The following is a 17,906-nucleotide window of genomic DNA, read 5'->3' as shown; positions in this document are numbered from 1 at the left end:
ACTTCTGTTGGAGTGATTTTCCTCCTTCTGACTTTTCAGGCACAGTATTTCATAAAATGTACCCTGTGCAACTAAATAATGCTATGGACTTCCTTGTAGTTTCAAGTCTGATGACAAGGAAACTGTCTGGTTTAATGTCTCCTGAGCTTATTGAAGACTCTAGCATGGGAGCTGAGCTTTAGACAGTTTTGACCAAATGACAGTCCTCCTCTATTTAGTGACAGAGATAATCTGATCAACTGAATGGACCTTGACTGCCACTGGGGTGATAGATGTTACACCTGTTTTTCTTGTATCACTTATATCACAGCTTCAAAGGCTAAGGAAGAGAACTTAACCCCTGCCTGTACAAAGTTTCTGGACATCTAGGATATTCCTCACCACGGCCACGAGCCAAACAGATGCTACCTCTCAGATGTAGCATCTACTTTGATTATACCACTAGCCGTAACTATTGCCTACAATGGAAAAATGTATTTCCCCAAAATTATTCAGTAGAGTGCTGGTTTTGAGGGATGTTAAATGGTGTTCAGTAAAGGGACAGGGGAGGGGCTTTCGTTTGAAAATATACCCATAAGGTATATTTTATATATATAAAAAGGTAAAAAAGGTATTTGACTGGTAAAAAAGGTAAAAGGTATTTGACTGTCACCATAAAAACAAACCACACCAAGTTTAAACTTCTATCTCTAATAGTGAATTCTTACTTCAGATATCTAAATAAAGACGTAATTCCTGAAGATTATATCTGATCTCATTAAACAAGGAATTGGTTAAATTTAGGGAAAACCGAGTTAAAATTTTATCTTTAACACATGAATTTGCAAAGTTTGAATTATCTTCAATGTATTTTTAAGAGGGAAGAAATGGTGTACAGCTTTTCACAAACTTATTCGACCGTCTCACACCACCACCTGCCCTTTTTCCCAGAATTTTTCTAAGGACTAGCATTTCCTGAAACACTTTTGGGAAACAGTATTTTAAGTAACAATAAATTAGTCACAAAGTAATCTTCAACTATAATAAGTAACAATAGAAAAATAACATCTTTGTGCTTACAGTTGTGCTTAGAAATTAAAGTGTACACTTAGATATCAATAAAAAATCAAATGATAAAAAAATATTAAAATGCCAAATGGTTCAGATGATCGTTTCCACAGGGTATATCAACATAGGTTAGAATCAGTAGAGGAGGCAAAGGAGCAGAGCCTGGAGCTGAGCTGTGATGTGTGAGTAGGTTTTGTATAGGTAGAGAGCAGAACTGCACAGAGTGTTCCACACAGAGTAGGTGTTTATTAAGAGCTTGTTAATTAACCAGCTAGCCTGAACTGTATGGCCCTCAGAGGAAGCATGGCCTGGCTCAAACTGGAGAGGAGCCACGAGTAAACTTTCCATCTGGCAGTGATGCAATGGAGGTGCCTTTGCAGAAAAATCATTAGAGGAAGAGATGGCACAAGCGCTTTATCTAGCAACCTGCAGTGAGACCATTCAGGCTGTTATGCTTGTCCTAGAATTCTTCCTCCAGAGATGAAAACTTGGCTGAAATGGTAGAGGGCTTGAGGGTACAGTATATCATCTCCATCGGTCTCAAAGTGCATATATTAGTATCTCCCTCCTGAGGAAGAACTAGCCCATTAAGTTATGACTGTATCATCACTCCCTACACTCACTTTCCACTCAATCAAAAATACTGGCTAAGCAAGGTCATGGAAGCAAGGCACTACGACAAGTATGGTAATATGGAAGGTCGGAATACTTATATCAACTTATCTGGAATGAAGGGAGCCAATATAAACCTTGTTAAAGCCTTCTTAAGTGGATGATTCATATCTTATCCATCTATGTATTACACTGCCACACAACGACGAACATAGTGTATGCTCAGTAAACAACTAACTTTACCTAGCTAGAACATGGTTTAAAGATGTCAGTGTCTAAGGCCTAATCACATAATCATGTCATGTATTGATATTCAGAGTAGCTTTCTTTTTCTTAAAGAATCCCACCTTTCTGATAAGATAGGCAAGTAATCTGCATTAAAATTCAATACTGCCACAAGTTGCCACCATACTTACGAAAAGACCTGCCTTTGATTCACAAATGACTTGGAATTTCCTTGAAGATACTTTGATACATGCCTTATGATGCCAGATTTTACAATAACCTTTTATTTTTAAATGCAATGACATGAAAAGATAAAATCTCCACATAATAAGTGGTCTTGATAAAAATGCAAATTGATAAAACCATCAAGTTGTCTCCTTTACTCTTGATTCTTAACTCAGGTACCTACATACAGATACAAATTCCTAAATATTACATCTGATTGCATTAGACAAAGGATGGGTAATCTAAAGATGATTCCCTTTGACCCTTTCTAAAGCTGCATGCATTTATTGAGCATCCTCTATAATTTTTGATGTATCTAGTATTGTCAGTTATAAGATATTATTGAATATTTATGAATAACTTATTTTGGATATACCCTTTCACAAATCTTAGGTCCTTCATTATCAATAAACAAACCTGCTGAAATAAGGACTTTTCATTAAAAGTGAGAATTGAGTGGTATAAATTACTTACTCATTCATTGTCCAGATCCTTCTATGAGAGCAGGGACCTTGTTTATCTTCTTGAACACTGAATCCCATCTCCTAGGGTACAAGTAAAATAAATTTTACTTCAATGTATAAATGAATGAACGAACTAATAAATAAGTAAGTTGCACCACGGAAACATGGATGTGTAACCTAGCAGGACCCTATGAGGCCTTCCCAGGACAGATACCTCCCCCATATCGTCTGCTGTAGCTCCTCTCTGAAGTACGTAGGTAATAGTATCTGCACACTTCCTGAGTTGTTTTACAGATGCTAAATCCACCACCAAATGGAAGAAATTAACTACTTGATGATCATGAGCCCCCAGACCTACCGGCTTCTAAGGATTGATAATATTAACTGCCCTGTTACCTCACCATCAACCAATCAGAGAATTGTGTGTGAGCTGATCACATACCCTGGGACACTCCTTCCCCCCTCACCTGGCTTTTAAAAATGCTTTGCTAAACCCTTCGGGGAGTTCCGGGTATTTTGAGCATGAGACACCCGTCTCCTTGCATGGCCCTGCAATAAACCTTTGCCTGCTCCAAACTGACATTTTTGTTTGGCCTCTCTGTGCGTCAGGCACACGAATTTACGTTCAGTAACAGGTACTTTAAATGGAAAGGTACCTGCGATTTTCAAGGGTTCTCTGATTAGGTCCCTTGACCATCTCTGGCAGATATGGGAAAAATTAGGAGAACTTTTTAGCATCTCCTCAGTGTTGCCCTGTGCCCCAAATAGGTTCCATTTCCAGAAGAACCAAATATAGTCAGGATCTTTAAAAGCTATAAGGAGAAGCTGTTCACACTATGTGGGTCAGGACTGAGAGCTTCGTGCTGTTTTAATTCTGCCAATCTCTAAAGCACTTGGTTAGGACAATATAACAATGGATTCTTTCCAGATGCTACTAGCCTAGGGACCAGAGAACTCTATCTACAGTGTTCACTGTTTGACTCCAGTCTTTGAAGTCTTCCCGGAAACTGTGTCTTAAAACTGTACACAAGCTCCAAGCCTCCCTCTTTTATTACTTTTTTTGTTCAGAGCCTGAGCTATCACCACCCAATCAAGTTCTTGCCTTATTTGTGTTTAATGCTTTCAACTTAGCCTTCACTAAGATCCTTTAACCTATACTCTATAGCCCACACAAGAGCCCAGTTTGCTCTGTCTTAGGAAGGAAGGAAAGAAGGAAGGAAGGACATTGGAATCCAGAGAGCAGCATCGGCTCCCTCAGTCACAGCCCCTTCCTCTTCAGGAGCACCCCCTGCCTCCAAAGCTAGAGACCACTCTGGAAGGTTTCCTAAGCCCTGGGACCTGGCCAGCCAAAAAAATAAAGTGAGAAGACAAACAGGACATCAGAATCCAGACATTAAAACTGTACTTCTTTGGGTTAAGCACACATTCTCCAGAAAATTTTATTTAAATCCAAATAGCACAAGGAATCCTCAAGATGGAAAAAAAAAAAATCATTATACCTTTATTTGAAAGAATTGATCAATCATAAAGCTTTCCTTCAAGGAAGAAAGCAACTAACATGGGAATGGATTATTGGGCATCCAGAAGGAAGAGACCCTAGAAGAGAAATGAAAAAGGCACAGGAAGAGAGACAACAGGACTCCAAAACCGAACTTTGCTTATCATACGTTTTCCCCTGAGTCTGTATATGTGCAGAATTTGATGCACCTGAAGCCTTTAGAAGATTCTAGCAAATCTTTTAAGCCCCAACTCTATTCCAAGCAAAGTTTATAGACTTAAAATTACAATACTTAATTTTATTTGGAGCACAGGAAGATAGATAGACCTTTAACGGTTCTATTTGTGATAATAATCTGGAAAAAAGAAACAATATTGTGCCATATTTGTATTTTTTATGAAGTCTTACTAAAGGATGAGTCAAATAATATAAAACTCTTTTTCATATATTTTTCTGCCTCCTGATATATAAAACTCTACTAAAGACAGCTAATTCACCTCTACCACAGAAAATATGACTTTTCATAACCGCAAAAAAATAGTACACACATCATTTACAGCTAAAATGGGCAAATCTTTATATGAGCAATAAATATAATAAACATGTTTAAATGTAAATTTAAAACACAAACCTCAGACAATGAGCCTACATGAACACTCTGATATTTAGACATTTGTCAGGCAGCCTTTTTCTGTTTTGACAGCTAAATGAATGTTATATATAGAGGGACTCTCTTTGGAAGATAGACTTCCTTGCCTGGTTTCCTTCACTCTGAATACAACAGTAAGACATTTCAGTGTGTGGGAAGCATCCATGGTACAGAGAGTTGGAAAACATTCAGGCTTGAAGTACCAAAACAGTCAAATACTTGCAAAATCCAATATGCTCATCCATAATGATTCCTTCTCTATTTAAATCACATTTTCAAAGCCTAAGACAATCCAACCTGCAGTGTTAACAAAAGCCTCTTGCTTTTGACCATCTTAAAGATGAGCTTAAAAAGAAGGAATATGTAATCTAAATGTTAACAATTTTCAGTTCTAGGAGGTGTCTTTTTTCCAGTGCTCAGACAGGAGACAAAAATTAACTGCAATCATCTTTACATCATCTGTAGTCTTTGTTCTCTCTCTCTCTTTTTTTTTTTTTAAGTTCCTGCTTTGTATAAAACTATTGATATTAATATAAGAGGAGAAACCAGCAATGCAACTTTCTGCATAAAAGAAATTATTCCCAGAATCTTGGCTTTAATTTGATTAATAGTCTTAGCATGGGTTTCATTATATCCAGCTGGAAATTATCTTTGAGATCTTTGGATATGACTGTGTGTGAATTTTAAATTTTTGAAAACAAAAATAACAATATTGTTGATGATTCATCATTTATGGCAAAACCTTGACAATTTTTTCCTTTCATAGTTTTTAGGAAACCAGGGCTGTAAACAAGTATATCTTTTTCTCCCATACTCTGCTCATACTGTGCTTTAGAGGAGAGCTTGTTTGAATTATTCTACCCTAAGAGAAGTGTATTTAAATTATCTTCTTTCACTTTTGATTATGTCTAGTGACTTAATTAACGGAATGAATATTTTTGAGTAGTGCAGAGTAAGTATTTAGAAGAAAGGAGAAACATAAGGAAAGTGAGAAACGAGAAATATTAACACTCTGGCAATATTAATTTTGTTAGCACTATGCCAGAAAACATTCTAATACACTGGACAAATATTAGAGCTCTTATAAAGAGTGTGAGGGAAAACTCATAATGAAATCTGGAATGTGTTTTAGTTTTAGAATTTGACTGAATTTCTAAACATAATGGACATTGCAAATATCATGATGAAAATTTCTGTCAAATCTGACCAAATAAAGTAAACCCATTAAGACTTGTGGGTAGAGTAAAAAGACCATAATTTAAAAAAGAATTATTTCCTGCTTAAAAAAGTACATTCACAATAAGCTCCTTTCAAAGCATTTGAGAATTTAGAAAATAAAAGCTTACAAGCCCCAATATTCTAACTGGAGTAAGGTCTTTATAGAGCATTATATGTAATCTTTTATAACCTATATTTTTTAAATGATTATAAATAAGAACGGGAAAAAACTAGTTCTTAAAAGATATGAGAATGCAAATGATCTCCTAGGTGACAGTACTAAACATAGTCACTTGCTTTCCATCTAAGTCATAACTTTTCACTCTTTTCACACATACGCTTAAAATGTCTACACTTCTTATTTCATTTAGATATTTCTTTAAAAGATGCAGCCAATCTAAGTATAGTCATAAGATATAAAGCACTGTAATGAATATATGACAATGACAAATAGAAAACAGAGCCAAAAGACTTAAGTAGATACTTTATAAAAGAGGATATCTAAAAGGCCAATAATCATATGAAAAGTTGGTAGACTTCATTGGTAATCACTGAAATGCCAATTATAACACTTTGGTATTACTATAAATAAACCTTACAGAATGTCTAAAATGAAAAAGACAGATATCACCAAGTTTCAGCCAAGATATGTGTAAATTAGTACAACATTTTGGGAAAGTTTTTGGCAGTATCTTCTGAAGCTGAACAACAATACTCTGTGAGCCAGCAATTATCACTCTAGATGTATAACTATCAGAACTTCATTCTACACACAAAGACATAAAAAATAGTATTCACAGCAGCACTATTAGTAATAGACTCAACTGGAATCTTCCAAAATGCCTATCAATCACAGAACAAGTATATAAATTGTGGCATATTCACACGATTAAAGGTTATACAGCAATGAAAATGAAGGAACTACAATATGCAACAATGTAAGTGAATTTCACAAATGATATTGAACTAAAGAAATCAGACATAGGAGTACATATTGTATGACTCTATTTATATAAAGTTCAAAACCAGGTAAACCTAATCTGTGATTTTAGAAGTCAGAATAGGGACTGTGAGGGATAGTGATGGGAGGAGGCACAAGAGGCTTGCTGGGGCACTGATCATGTTCTGTTTTTTTATCTGAGTACTAGTAACAAGAGTGTGTACACTCAAAACTTTATCAAAACATATACTTACGGGCTTCCCTGGTGGCGCAGTGGTTGAGAGTCCACCTGCCGATGCAGGGGACACGGTTTCGTGCCCCGGTCCGGGAAGATCCCACATGCCGTGGAGCCGCTGGGCCCGTGAGCCATGGCCGCTGAGCCTGCGTGTCCGGACCCTGTGCGTCCGGAGCCTGTGCTCCGCAACGGGAGAGGCCACAACAGTGAGAGGCTCGCGTACCGCAAAATAACCCACAAAAAACAAAACAAAACAAAAACCCATATACTTACAATTTGAGGGGAAGGAAAGTTATCTTCAATAAAAACTTTACATTGAAAAGTAATTATTAGAAGTGCCCAGAGGAGGATTTATGCCTGGAAGGGATCTAGTTATGTGTTTAAACTGAATTGCGTATTTGAAAATTTTTTTAAATTTTTAATCCTTTAGCTTTATTTTACTCTCTTTCAACTCTGACTTCTTTTTATTGTTTTCATGTGACTAGAGTTGTTGAGGGCATTTTGAGGTCCAGCTAAATGGAAGTTGAGTTGCAGCCATTACATTTATTTTGTATCAAATAGGATAGATTTATGTAGTTTGCAGTCACTGCCATGGATAGTTACATTACTGGTTGCTATCCCTGTAGAGGAATGACTTCTGGGAATTCTCTGATGGCCCTCTGGTATTAAGAGAGAATGCATCAGGACCAGAGATCCTACAGAGAAAACAAACTACCTACAACCCTCAGCACTGGAAATATGAGGTTAGTGGAGGAGAAATACTGTTTGAATATAGAGACCAAAAACTATTCTATAAAAATTCTTCCAATAAATACATATCTAAAATTTAAGTGGAGGATTTATTAATTTTTGGTGTTTCATCAAAATGGAAGTTTCCCCCTGTCAGAAATATACTTTCCAAGGCAGAATATGTAATTATAAAAGCAGCATAATTTTTTTTTTTTTTTTTTTTTTTTTGCGGTACGCGGGCCTCTCACTGCTGTGGCCTCTCCTTCTGCGGATCACAGGCTCCGGACGCACAGGCTCAGCGGCCATGGCTCACGGGCCCAGCCGCTCCGCGGCACGTGGGATCCTCCCGGACCGGGGCACGAACCCGTGTCCCCTGCATCGGCAGGCGGACTCTCAACCACTGTGCCACCAGGGAAGCCCTGGTAATTGTATTTTTAATTTTTTGAGGAACGTCCATATTGGTTTCCATAGTGCCTGCATCATTTAATGTAAATTAATTGTAATTAATTTAAAATTAATTGTAATTGATGTAAATTAACAGTGTAAAGCGTTCCCTTTTCTTCACATCCTCACCAATGAAAAGGCAACCTATGGAAAGGGAGAAAATATTTGCAGACCATATATCTCATAAACGGTTCATGTTTTAATATCCAAAATATATAAGGAGCTCCTATAATTCAATAGCAAAAACAACAAATAATCTGATTAAAAAAGTGGGCAAAGGACCTGAACAGACATTTCACCAAAGAAGATATACATATGGCCAACTGGTATATGAAAAGGTGCTCAAGATCACTATTCATCAAGAAAATGCAAATCGAAACCACAATGAGCTATCACCTCACACCTGCTAGGATGGCTATTATAGAGAGATATATTTTTAATGTTTGTGGATGTGTGTGTATACGTGACAAGACTTGGTGGTAGAATATGGAGGGATGTATAGGAATTGATAACGGGTGTCAGCATTCAGCTAGTCTAGGGAGAAAAAACACAGCACTCTTAGAGGATACAAAGGTCTTAAAGAAGCTGGAGAAAGGTAGACATAATGGCACGCATGTGGCAGGCATCGGAGGTGGGATGACAGTAGAGATGCTCTGGAGAATATGTAAGTTTGTCTGGGCAGTTGTCATGAGGCAGATGGTAGGAGGAGGATGAAAAAAGGAGCCCACAAATTCATTTTCTATCTCCAGACTATAAAATTATTAGAAAATTGAAATCTTATTGAACATTTCTCCAAGAGATGATTGGGGTAGATAGAGACAGGGCTGGGAAGGCAGAGGGAGGCTTCTATATGCCGTACAAATGAAACTTAGTCATGCTTTTCATGCGGCTTTCCCTCGTTTACGCCCTTTGTGCCATATAAAATAGGGAGGCGGTTCCAAATGCCTCAGGCCCGATGGCAGTTCCTTTCCATGCCTCAGTCCTGGGGTGGTAACAGTTTCTACTGTCCTTTCACGAACCTTAAGTTCTACCTGGTCCTGTTAGGCCCAGAACTCCTGCCTCCCTGGAGTTCTCCTTCTTCTGAGCTATCACTTCTCACGGGCAGTTCCATCTGTCTTCTCTGTACTGGCCTTCAGCCACTTGACCTTGATTTCCGAACAAACACAACAACACTCAGAACCATTCATACACGGTAGGCACGTCTGGCAGACTTCAAGTGCTGCAGGGATTAATTTTCTACAGCAGCACCACAAATTACGCAAACTAAAATCTGAGATTGCCTTGCTTTGGCAATGATACACTCCAATTCATTCCAACTCCACTGTTTCTTTCTTTATCTTCTTACTACTTAGCCCAACTCTTCATCCCTAACCCCCCAGCAATCCCAGACTCATTCACTCCACAATTCAGTTCCCTGAATTGAGCTCCAGCCTGAAACTTAACTACGGATCTATTTTTACCTTTTTAAAACCCAGACACTGATGAATGTGTTCTGCTGAATGGTGTGCCGTCCTCTTTGGACCTCACGTATCTCCTTCCCATGGGGATAACCTGTGCCATTCCCTGCGCCCACTCTTCAAGAGCAGAAGCAGCAACAGGCTTTTTTGTTTTGTTTGTTTCCGGCGATTCACACAGATAAAACGAGTGGGGTTATTATTTGGTGACAAATATTTTTTACTCTTAGACTTGGTGTTTCATTACAGGCCATTTGGGGGAAGCTCTCAGAGGTGCATGGAGCACACACTGCAGGGCTGACTCCGGTCTGGGCACTTCATTTTTTCAGACAATATTGAGTTATACACAGTGTTTTCCTAGACGTGATCTCATCTGATCCTCCCACTAACCCTATGACTTTGATAGGACAGGTAGTGTATCAGTCAAGATCGTATCAGGGGACAGAAAACAAGAGAGAATTTAATGTGAAGGCTTAAGTAGCAGTTAACTTTCAATTAACTATTGCAAAGTGTTAAAAAAAAGAATTCTAAAGTTTCACAAAAGTATCTACTTTATAAAGTCCTTAGGCCCGAGGGAACAGAGAAGAGGTAGCAATTACTACAATTCAGGAGCTTGGAGGAGGGCTCCAGAGGAGCTGGAGTTCAGATGTCTAAGGAGCTAGTGCAGCTCCGACCATGCTGGCATCTCTGAGCTGGGAAGAGGGACCCTGTGGGGCAGGGACCCAGACTTCAGAAGTGGGAGCTGGTGCTGGTGTTTGGAGCAGGGAAGGGCAGCATGAAGCTGGTTCTGCAAGCATTAGAAAACAGCAAACAGGATTCAACGGCTCCTTCGGGAAGGAACTGCTGCTGACAGGGTGAAGAAGGCCTGCCAGCGTGACTCATAGAACCGCCCGCCGTGGGAAGGAGCTAGTACCTCTTCTCCCTCCAGGCGTGTGGTCTCTCCCTCGTGTTCGCTCCTGCCAGAGCCTGGTATTAGCCAGCCAGCAAAGCAGGCACCAGATGCTTAGGTCTGAGGCCAGTACACACAGAGGACAGTGTGGAGGTTGAGGCCAAGAACTCAATAACTAGAACAGATCATTTTCCTGGCCTAATTCTGCAAATCAAAACCAAGAAGGAAAATCAGGCTTAAGAGGATGTAGCCAAAGCAAAGTAACTTGCTTTGAGATAATAAAGCTGGTAAAGCTGGCATTTACATTCAGATATCTTGATGATAAATGTCATACTCTTTTCACTAGACCACATTTCTTGATGCCCAACAACTGAAATAACTCACCTAGAATCATGCACTATTGCACTGGCAGAAAACTGAAAAAAATATTTCTTTTGAAATATCCAAATTATCATTTTTTTCTGTATATCACACTGACTCAAAAATGTCTCCTGGGGATGAGGAGAGATCAAATTTAGGAGAAAGGAGAAGTCCTGGTTGGGAAGAGAGGAGGATCTCAAATCCACAGCATGAGGGAGAAAGCTAACCAGGCAGGGGGAACCCCCAAACTGAAAGAATCAAATGCCCCATACATTCATGAACTGATTCACTCAACAAACAATTATTGCATGTCTACCTCATTCTAGACACTATTTTAGGTGACGGTGGCTCAGATTTGAATAAAAAATCCTGCTTTCATGCCGTTAACAATCTAGTAAGGAAGCTAGACAATAAATAATGTGAATGGCATATATAGTATGTTAGAAAGTACAGAAAAATAGAGCAAGGAAGAAAGATAAGAAATATCACAGAAGTGCAGGCATTTCTCTGCAGGCTCGCCAGAAAGATCCTCATGGAGGACTGCGTCAGAAGACGGAGAATGAAAAAGGGAGTGTAGCAGGAGAAGCAGGCATAAGTAGTAGGACATGGTGTTAGAGAAATAACAGAGGACCTGTTCATGTAGGGCCTTGTTTGAAGAAATCCACTGCAACAGATTGTATTATTGTTCATTAGTAATCGCCACCTCTCCCTGGAGGACAATTTTACTTTCTTTCTCCCTGACATCACGTGTGCCAATGTGACATGCTCTGGTCAGTGATGTGAGCATACATGGTCTATGTTCCTTCAGACAGAAGCTTTAAGAGCTAGAACATGGTTCGCCGTATTCCCGTTTCCCTTTTTCAGGATCACCAGCTCTATCAGCCTCGTTCTCGGAGGAGAGCTGATGGGGAACTGAACTTCAGCAAACCTGAAATGGACATGTAAGTGAAGTATGAACTCCACCTGTGTTGTTAAAAGCCACCCAGGATATCAGTTTGTTACTGCAAAACAATTTGGACTACTTTGGATGACGAATACACTTCTTCTACTTATGTATGACTAGTACTCAGTCCTAGTTATTTGTTTTGCTTTTGTTTTTCTTAAGAATAGCACTGGAGCAGTAAAAAGAATATGTTGAACTTGGTGCTCTAGCGGGTCCACCCTTTTGAGGGAACGCTACTCAGATGGACGGTGGTGCTTTCAGTCAAAAAGGGAAAGGTTCAAGTCACAACATTGGTTACTCTCTTTCACACAAACTACCAGTTAAAGAAAAATTCAGAATTCCATATGGAAGTCATTCTATCTTAAAGAAGTTGGTTGCTGCCAACTTACTCTTTATGGAAGTTATGTGATATAGTATCTTGTTCTAACAATTGGGAGAATCAAAGAACACAAAAGAGAAAACAGGGAAGAGAAGAAAGTATGTTATGTTCCCCTTTATGCTGCATCCATCCCCACCCAACCTTTTATCTTACAGGCAGCCATCAGTCTTCGCAATCTGTCCACTCAGCCTCCCAACCTCACCTAAATGTCTTTACAAATATACCATCTACTGTTTTCTGTCTCTGCATTCTAGCTACAAACACATTAATTCTCCTGAGGAAAAAATGGAGGTGAAGAAAGAGGGAAGTTAGAATATGAAAACATCCTAAGTAAGATGAGATACCAAATATCATGGTGTACCAACTAAGAATTAGTGATATAATCAAATAAGAGAAATACACTGAAAAACACCATTGGTCTTGCATGCCTCTATTAATATCATGAAGAAATTATCTAAGGCTATTTTTATAATATTTCTCTTAATTACATAATACATTCTTTAAGAATAGGAACCTGACTCATTCATTTTTTATCCCCAATAGCTAACTAATATTACTTAATAATAGGTAGGCATAGGAAAAAAAAGTCTGTTTAACTAAAATTAAAAACAAAAGTAGAATCAACTGGATCTCTGTAGAAACTGATCTTTTGTTTGAAAATTTATTAACATTTAATTTGTTTTTCATACCTCTCTCTCTCCCTCCATCTAGCACATGAATTAGCAGTGACATGTCAGAGATACCTAGAAATTTGCATATAAATACCTACATGTGGTTATATATATGGCTATATAAATATGAAAATATATACATATATATATAATTTTAAGTATTTTTATGTTTTGTTTCCTATTATATTTGATCAAGGCATCAGTTAACTAAAAAGACACAACACTTTTTTTTTTTTCCTGCAATGCAAGGAAAGCCTGTTGTAAGAATGAACTGATTACTTGAGTAGACATCTCAATTTCTGGATCCTTTGATTTTCCTGTCATTTAATACTGAAAGCCAATATTCTCATAAACCCGTAAACTTTATTTTTATTTATTGAATTTCTGGAAAGTGCATCTGGGGAGGGGTTTGGAGAGAAAAATAATGTGTCTAGAATGTTATTACTAATATATACAGGAGCTGTCATGTTAAGAATGACTACAATGTTGTTAATATGACTTTAGCAGAATACACATAGCCTCTAAATGGTGACATAAATTACATCCAGTGTTCATATTGCTGCTTGATGCTATTACCTAAGACAATATAAATTTTACACTTGAAGTAAGTTGGCTACAGTCTTCAATAAAGAGCCAGCTCTCACACTGCATCTTCTACAGCAAAACAAATTAGGACATTACACTGGTGACAGATCAAATCCTCACGACGTTGTGTAATCTTCTGGGATTCGTTTCTATTTTGCCCCATTAGCTTTTTCTTATGTAAAAAGAAAATCCCAGATTTGACACTTTTACAGATGAAACATGAACAGCACTACGTATACGAATGCACGTCTTTCCAATAATTTCGGCTTCACAGATCCTTACTGAATAATGAATTTAAGAGATGGCAAAAACCATAGGAAGAGACAGGGAAATTCAAATCTATTAGTTATATTATTTATTCCTTTGGAATAGCTTTGATAGGTAAAGCATTTGGAAAATCATTGGCCTTAAAGATGTAACGGGTACGTTTGGATATTTTTCACAGCGTCTAACCACAATAAATTAATACAGCTTACTTTTAATTTCTTTCAGCTAATAGTTGGTTTGGAAAAAAGATTAAACAAAGTTTTAAGTATTTTCAATACAACTGAATCCTTAGCATCATCCTTATTTATTTATTTATTTTTTTGCGGTACGCGGGCCTCTCACCCCTGTGGCCCCTCCTGTTTTAGAGCACAGGCTCCGGACGTGGGGGCCCAGCGGCCATGGCCCACGGGCCCAGCCGCTCCGCGGCATATGGGATCCTCCTGGACCAGGGCATGAACCCATGTCCCCTGCATCGGCAGGCGGACCCCCAACCACTGCGCCACCAGGGAAGCCCCATCATCCTTATTGAGTCAAACATTTCATTTGTCTTCATTGAGTTTTTGTTGTTGTTATTGTTATAATTTTCCATTTTCTTCTCTACTGTCTTTTTTTTTTTTTTGGCGGTACGCGGGCCTCTCACTGTTGTGGCCTCTCCCGTTGCGGAACACAGGCTCCAGACGCATAGGCTCAGCGGCCATGGCTCACGGGCCTAGCACTCCGTGGCATGTGGGATCCTCCCGGACCGGGGCACGAACCCATGTTCCCTGCATTGGCAGGCGGACTCTCAACCACTGCGCCACCAGGGAAGCTCTCTACTGTCTTCTAATAAGGGCATGCAATTGCATTTTTTTTTTTTTTTTTTGCAATTGCATTTTTTACCTTCAGTAAAACCTAACTGAAGACTCCACTAGCCAGAGTGATATTTAGTACTGGAGTTATGTAGTTGAGACCCATTGTTCCAAGAAAAAAATGGCTTTTAAGATAGGAATAAAAAAAGACATAAAATTTGGAGTCATGAATTAGGTTTCATAAAACTGTACTAGGATAAAGAAGATGTACAAGTGAGGAAGAGATTACTCAATGTTTTGGCACACATTCAGTTTCAAAATATTTAGAAGAAAAGAGTGACAAAACACAGTCTTATTTACAATTTTGAATCACTTGGGAAAAAAGCTACAGATCTTTCACCAAACTCTGAAAATAAATTTTTACCTACCTCCTCCTATTTAGCAAATATGTCTGTTTCCAAAAATTACATTTTTATACTGATGTATAAAATGTACCCTAATGTACATACTTACATATATATGTATATCTTACATTATGGAATGGAAATCCTTTCTATGCCTTAGAAAATAGTCACATTTCTTTCTCAGTTTGAATCATTTCCAACAATTTATTCTTAGAACTTTCTTTTTTTTGAAATATAATTGACTTATAGTATTATATTAGTTTCAGGTGTATAACATAGTGATTCAGTATTTTTATACATTATGAAATAAATCTACTTATATCTGTCACCACACAAAGTTACTAAAATTATTACTGATCATATATCCTATGCTGTACATTACATTCCCATGACTTATTTATTTTATAACTGAAGTTTCTACCTCTTAATCCCCTTCACCTATTTTGCCCATCCCCTTCCCCTCTGGCAACCACTAGTTTGTTCTCTGTATCTATGAGTCTGTTTCTCTTCTGTTTGTTCACTTGTTTTGTTTTTTAGGTTTTACACATAAGTGAAATCATATGGTACTTGTCTTTCTCTGTCTGACTTATTTCACTTAGCATACCACCCTCTAGGTGCAGCCATGTTGTTAAAAATGGCAAGATTTTATTCTTTTTTATGGCTGAATAACATTCCCCTGTATGTATGTATGTGAAGATTTTCTTTAATGTGCATTTCAGCTGGCATCACTTTTTCTTGGACATCTTCATCCTTTCCTTCACAACCACTTTCTTCATTTAAGTCAATAAAAGTCACCTTAACTAAGTTATCTGGCTGCACATCTACAGTTTCCTGAATGGCAGCTCCGTTAACCATCTAATGGTTAGCTATTTCTTTTATAACTGCATTTACATTCAATTCAGATTTCATGTTAATCTTTATAGCTTTTTGTTTCTTTGCTGCTCTTTCATCTTTTTCGGCCAATTTCCTGCTTTGATTATCCACTTTTGTAAAATATCACATGGGTTTATCACTGAGAGACAAGGAGGCAACACAACTACACACTGTTCTGTCTGAGCAGGAGCTGAGTAACAGATGCACTGTGACCAATCATCAACAGACTTTTAAAGAAGTGATGTGACTGGTCACTCATCATGGTGCACATCTGTTATACAGTGATTTGGGGATGGAATAGTTGGCAGCAATGTACTTTATGTAATTACTCACAGTTACTTCAGTTACCATGGTAACTGAAAATTGGACCATATTCTTTGGAATTGTGTTATTTAATTAAACTATGGTAACTGAAATGTGTGAGTATTAAAAATGTGAAAACTGAAGACCACCTGTATTTGATTAACTGTTTAAAACTGTTTTAAAAAGTATGTACCATTTTGCTCTCCATGATCGCCACAGCTAGAGTCTATATATTTGCACACAAAAAATATATTTTTAGGATTTAGATATTCAAAAAATGCTGCAGATCATTGTGTAAAATGGCTAATAGATATATGTATAGCATCTATAACTTACACAACCACAACACTAAATCTTCAGTAAAGGGATATGTTATTCTAGCAGGCCGATGACCTTCTCAGCAGTCTCTGGAACTCTGCAATCACTTTAAGGGGCAGATATTAGCCACCAGAAAATTCTCTGGGATTTAACCTCTTTATGATGTTATTCCCTCTAAACCCATGGATCTACATCCTTTTTCTGAGACACTAATCGTTAGGAAATAGTCACTGAACTTTTTCTTTTAATGTAACGTATCTGTGTTGGACATTATACATTTATAATTTTGAACTTTAACAATAATGCTGCAAGGTAGACATTAAGTAGTATCTGGAATTTACAGATAAGGAAACAAAGGCCCAGAGTCATCAGGTAATGTGCCCGAAGTTACACATGCAGATCTTTGGCCTCCAAATCTGGGATCTCCTCTCTAAGAGGAGTACCACTCTTCCCAGGTTGGATAAAGTTTTCAAGGAAAACATAGACATAAACCAGTAGATGGATCCTACCCAAGAAGGATGGGATTAAAACAAACTCATTTGTGAATCAGGGCGCATGGCTAATATCTACCCTTTAGCGCGATGAAGCCTAGAAACAATCAGCTTCCTCCAGATCCACAGCATAAATCTGACCTAACTGCGACTCTACTTTCTCTTCCTCCACCTCCCTCAATTCTATTGAATATAATTGAGGGACTAAAGTCTTTTCAGAGCTTTTAATAGCCCAAACACTCTGCATAAATGAGCTCACCGGGTTTTATATAAATAAAAAGGCTTTCAATTTACAGTAGCTTATTTGTTTTCTCTGTGTATTTGTTTTAAGACCATTGCTCATCTTCCTGTAATTGACCAAACGATTTATTTTTAAAAATCTAAGTTAAAATTGTAATATATCTTGCAACGTAATATATCCTGAAGGGGAAGATGAAAAGAATAAAACTCATAATTGTATTGTGAGTTGTACCATATAACATTGCTTTCCAATTTTCTGTGAAATATAAATTTTACTTCTAATTTTGAAATATAACAGATTGTATCTTTTAAATGACTACAGTAAATGTAGAGGGAAGGAGCTGCATTTGAATTTTTTACTAAATGTCTGCAAAACCAATTAAGAGGAGCGAGGCTTTTATGTGAGTAAATCTTGAAGAGTGTTCATAGAATACGTGAGCATTTTCTCACCGTAGTTTGAAAATACTGGAGCTAAAGTTGAGGAACTATGCTTTACTATTTGATGAAGGCTATTTTAAGGCAAAATAAAACATAAATATTCATTCTTATTTTCTCCTATAATTATCTTACAGCTTTGTTCTCTGATTATACACATTTCTTCAACTTCTTGCACCCTACCTATAAGCTCATCTGCAACTATCCCCATCTACCTCTT

At 37.8% G+C, this 17,906-nt stretch overlaps 1 protein-coding gene across 7 annotated transcripts in view; it reads right to left on the bottom strand.

Moving 5' to 3' along the window:
* CAAP1 (caspase activity and apoptosis inhibitor 1) overlaps positions 1–17,906 on the bottom strand; it is a 1,159,962-nt gene that overhangs the window by 136,347 nt on the left and 1,005,709 nt on the right. For all 7 annotated transcript variants that reach the window (XR_013829209.1, XR_013829210.1, XR_013829211.1 and 4 more), the window contains one exon: positions 2,584–2,654. The gene's annotated coding sequence lies outside the window, so the exon portion shown is untranslated. The remainder of the gene's footprint in view (positions 1–2,583; positions 2,655–17,906) is intronic.

The sequence above is a fragment of the Stenella coeruleoalba genome (genome assembly GCF_951394435.1).
Source record: "Stenella coeruleoalba genome assembly, chromosome: 7".
NCBI classification, from domain to species: Eukaryota; Metazoa; Chordata; class Mammalia; order Artiodactyla; family Delphinidae; genus Stenella; species Stenella coeruleoalba.
This window is presented reverse-complemented; position numbering and strand designations above follow the sequence as displayed.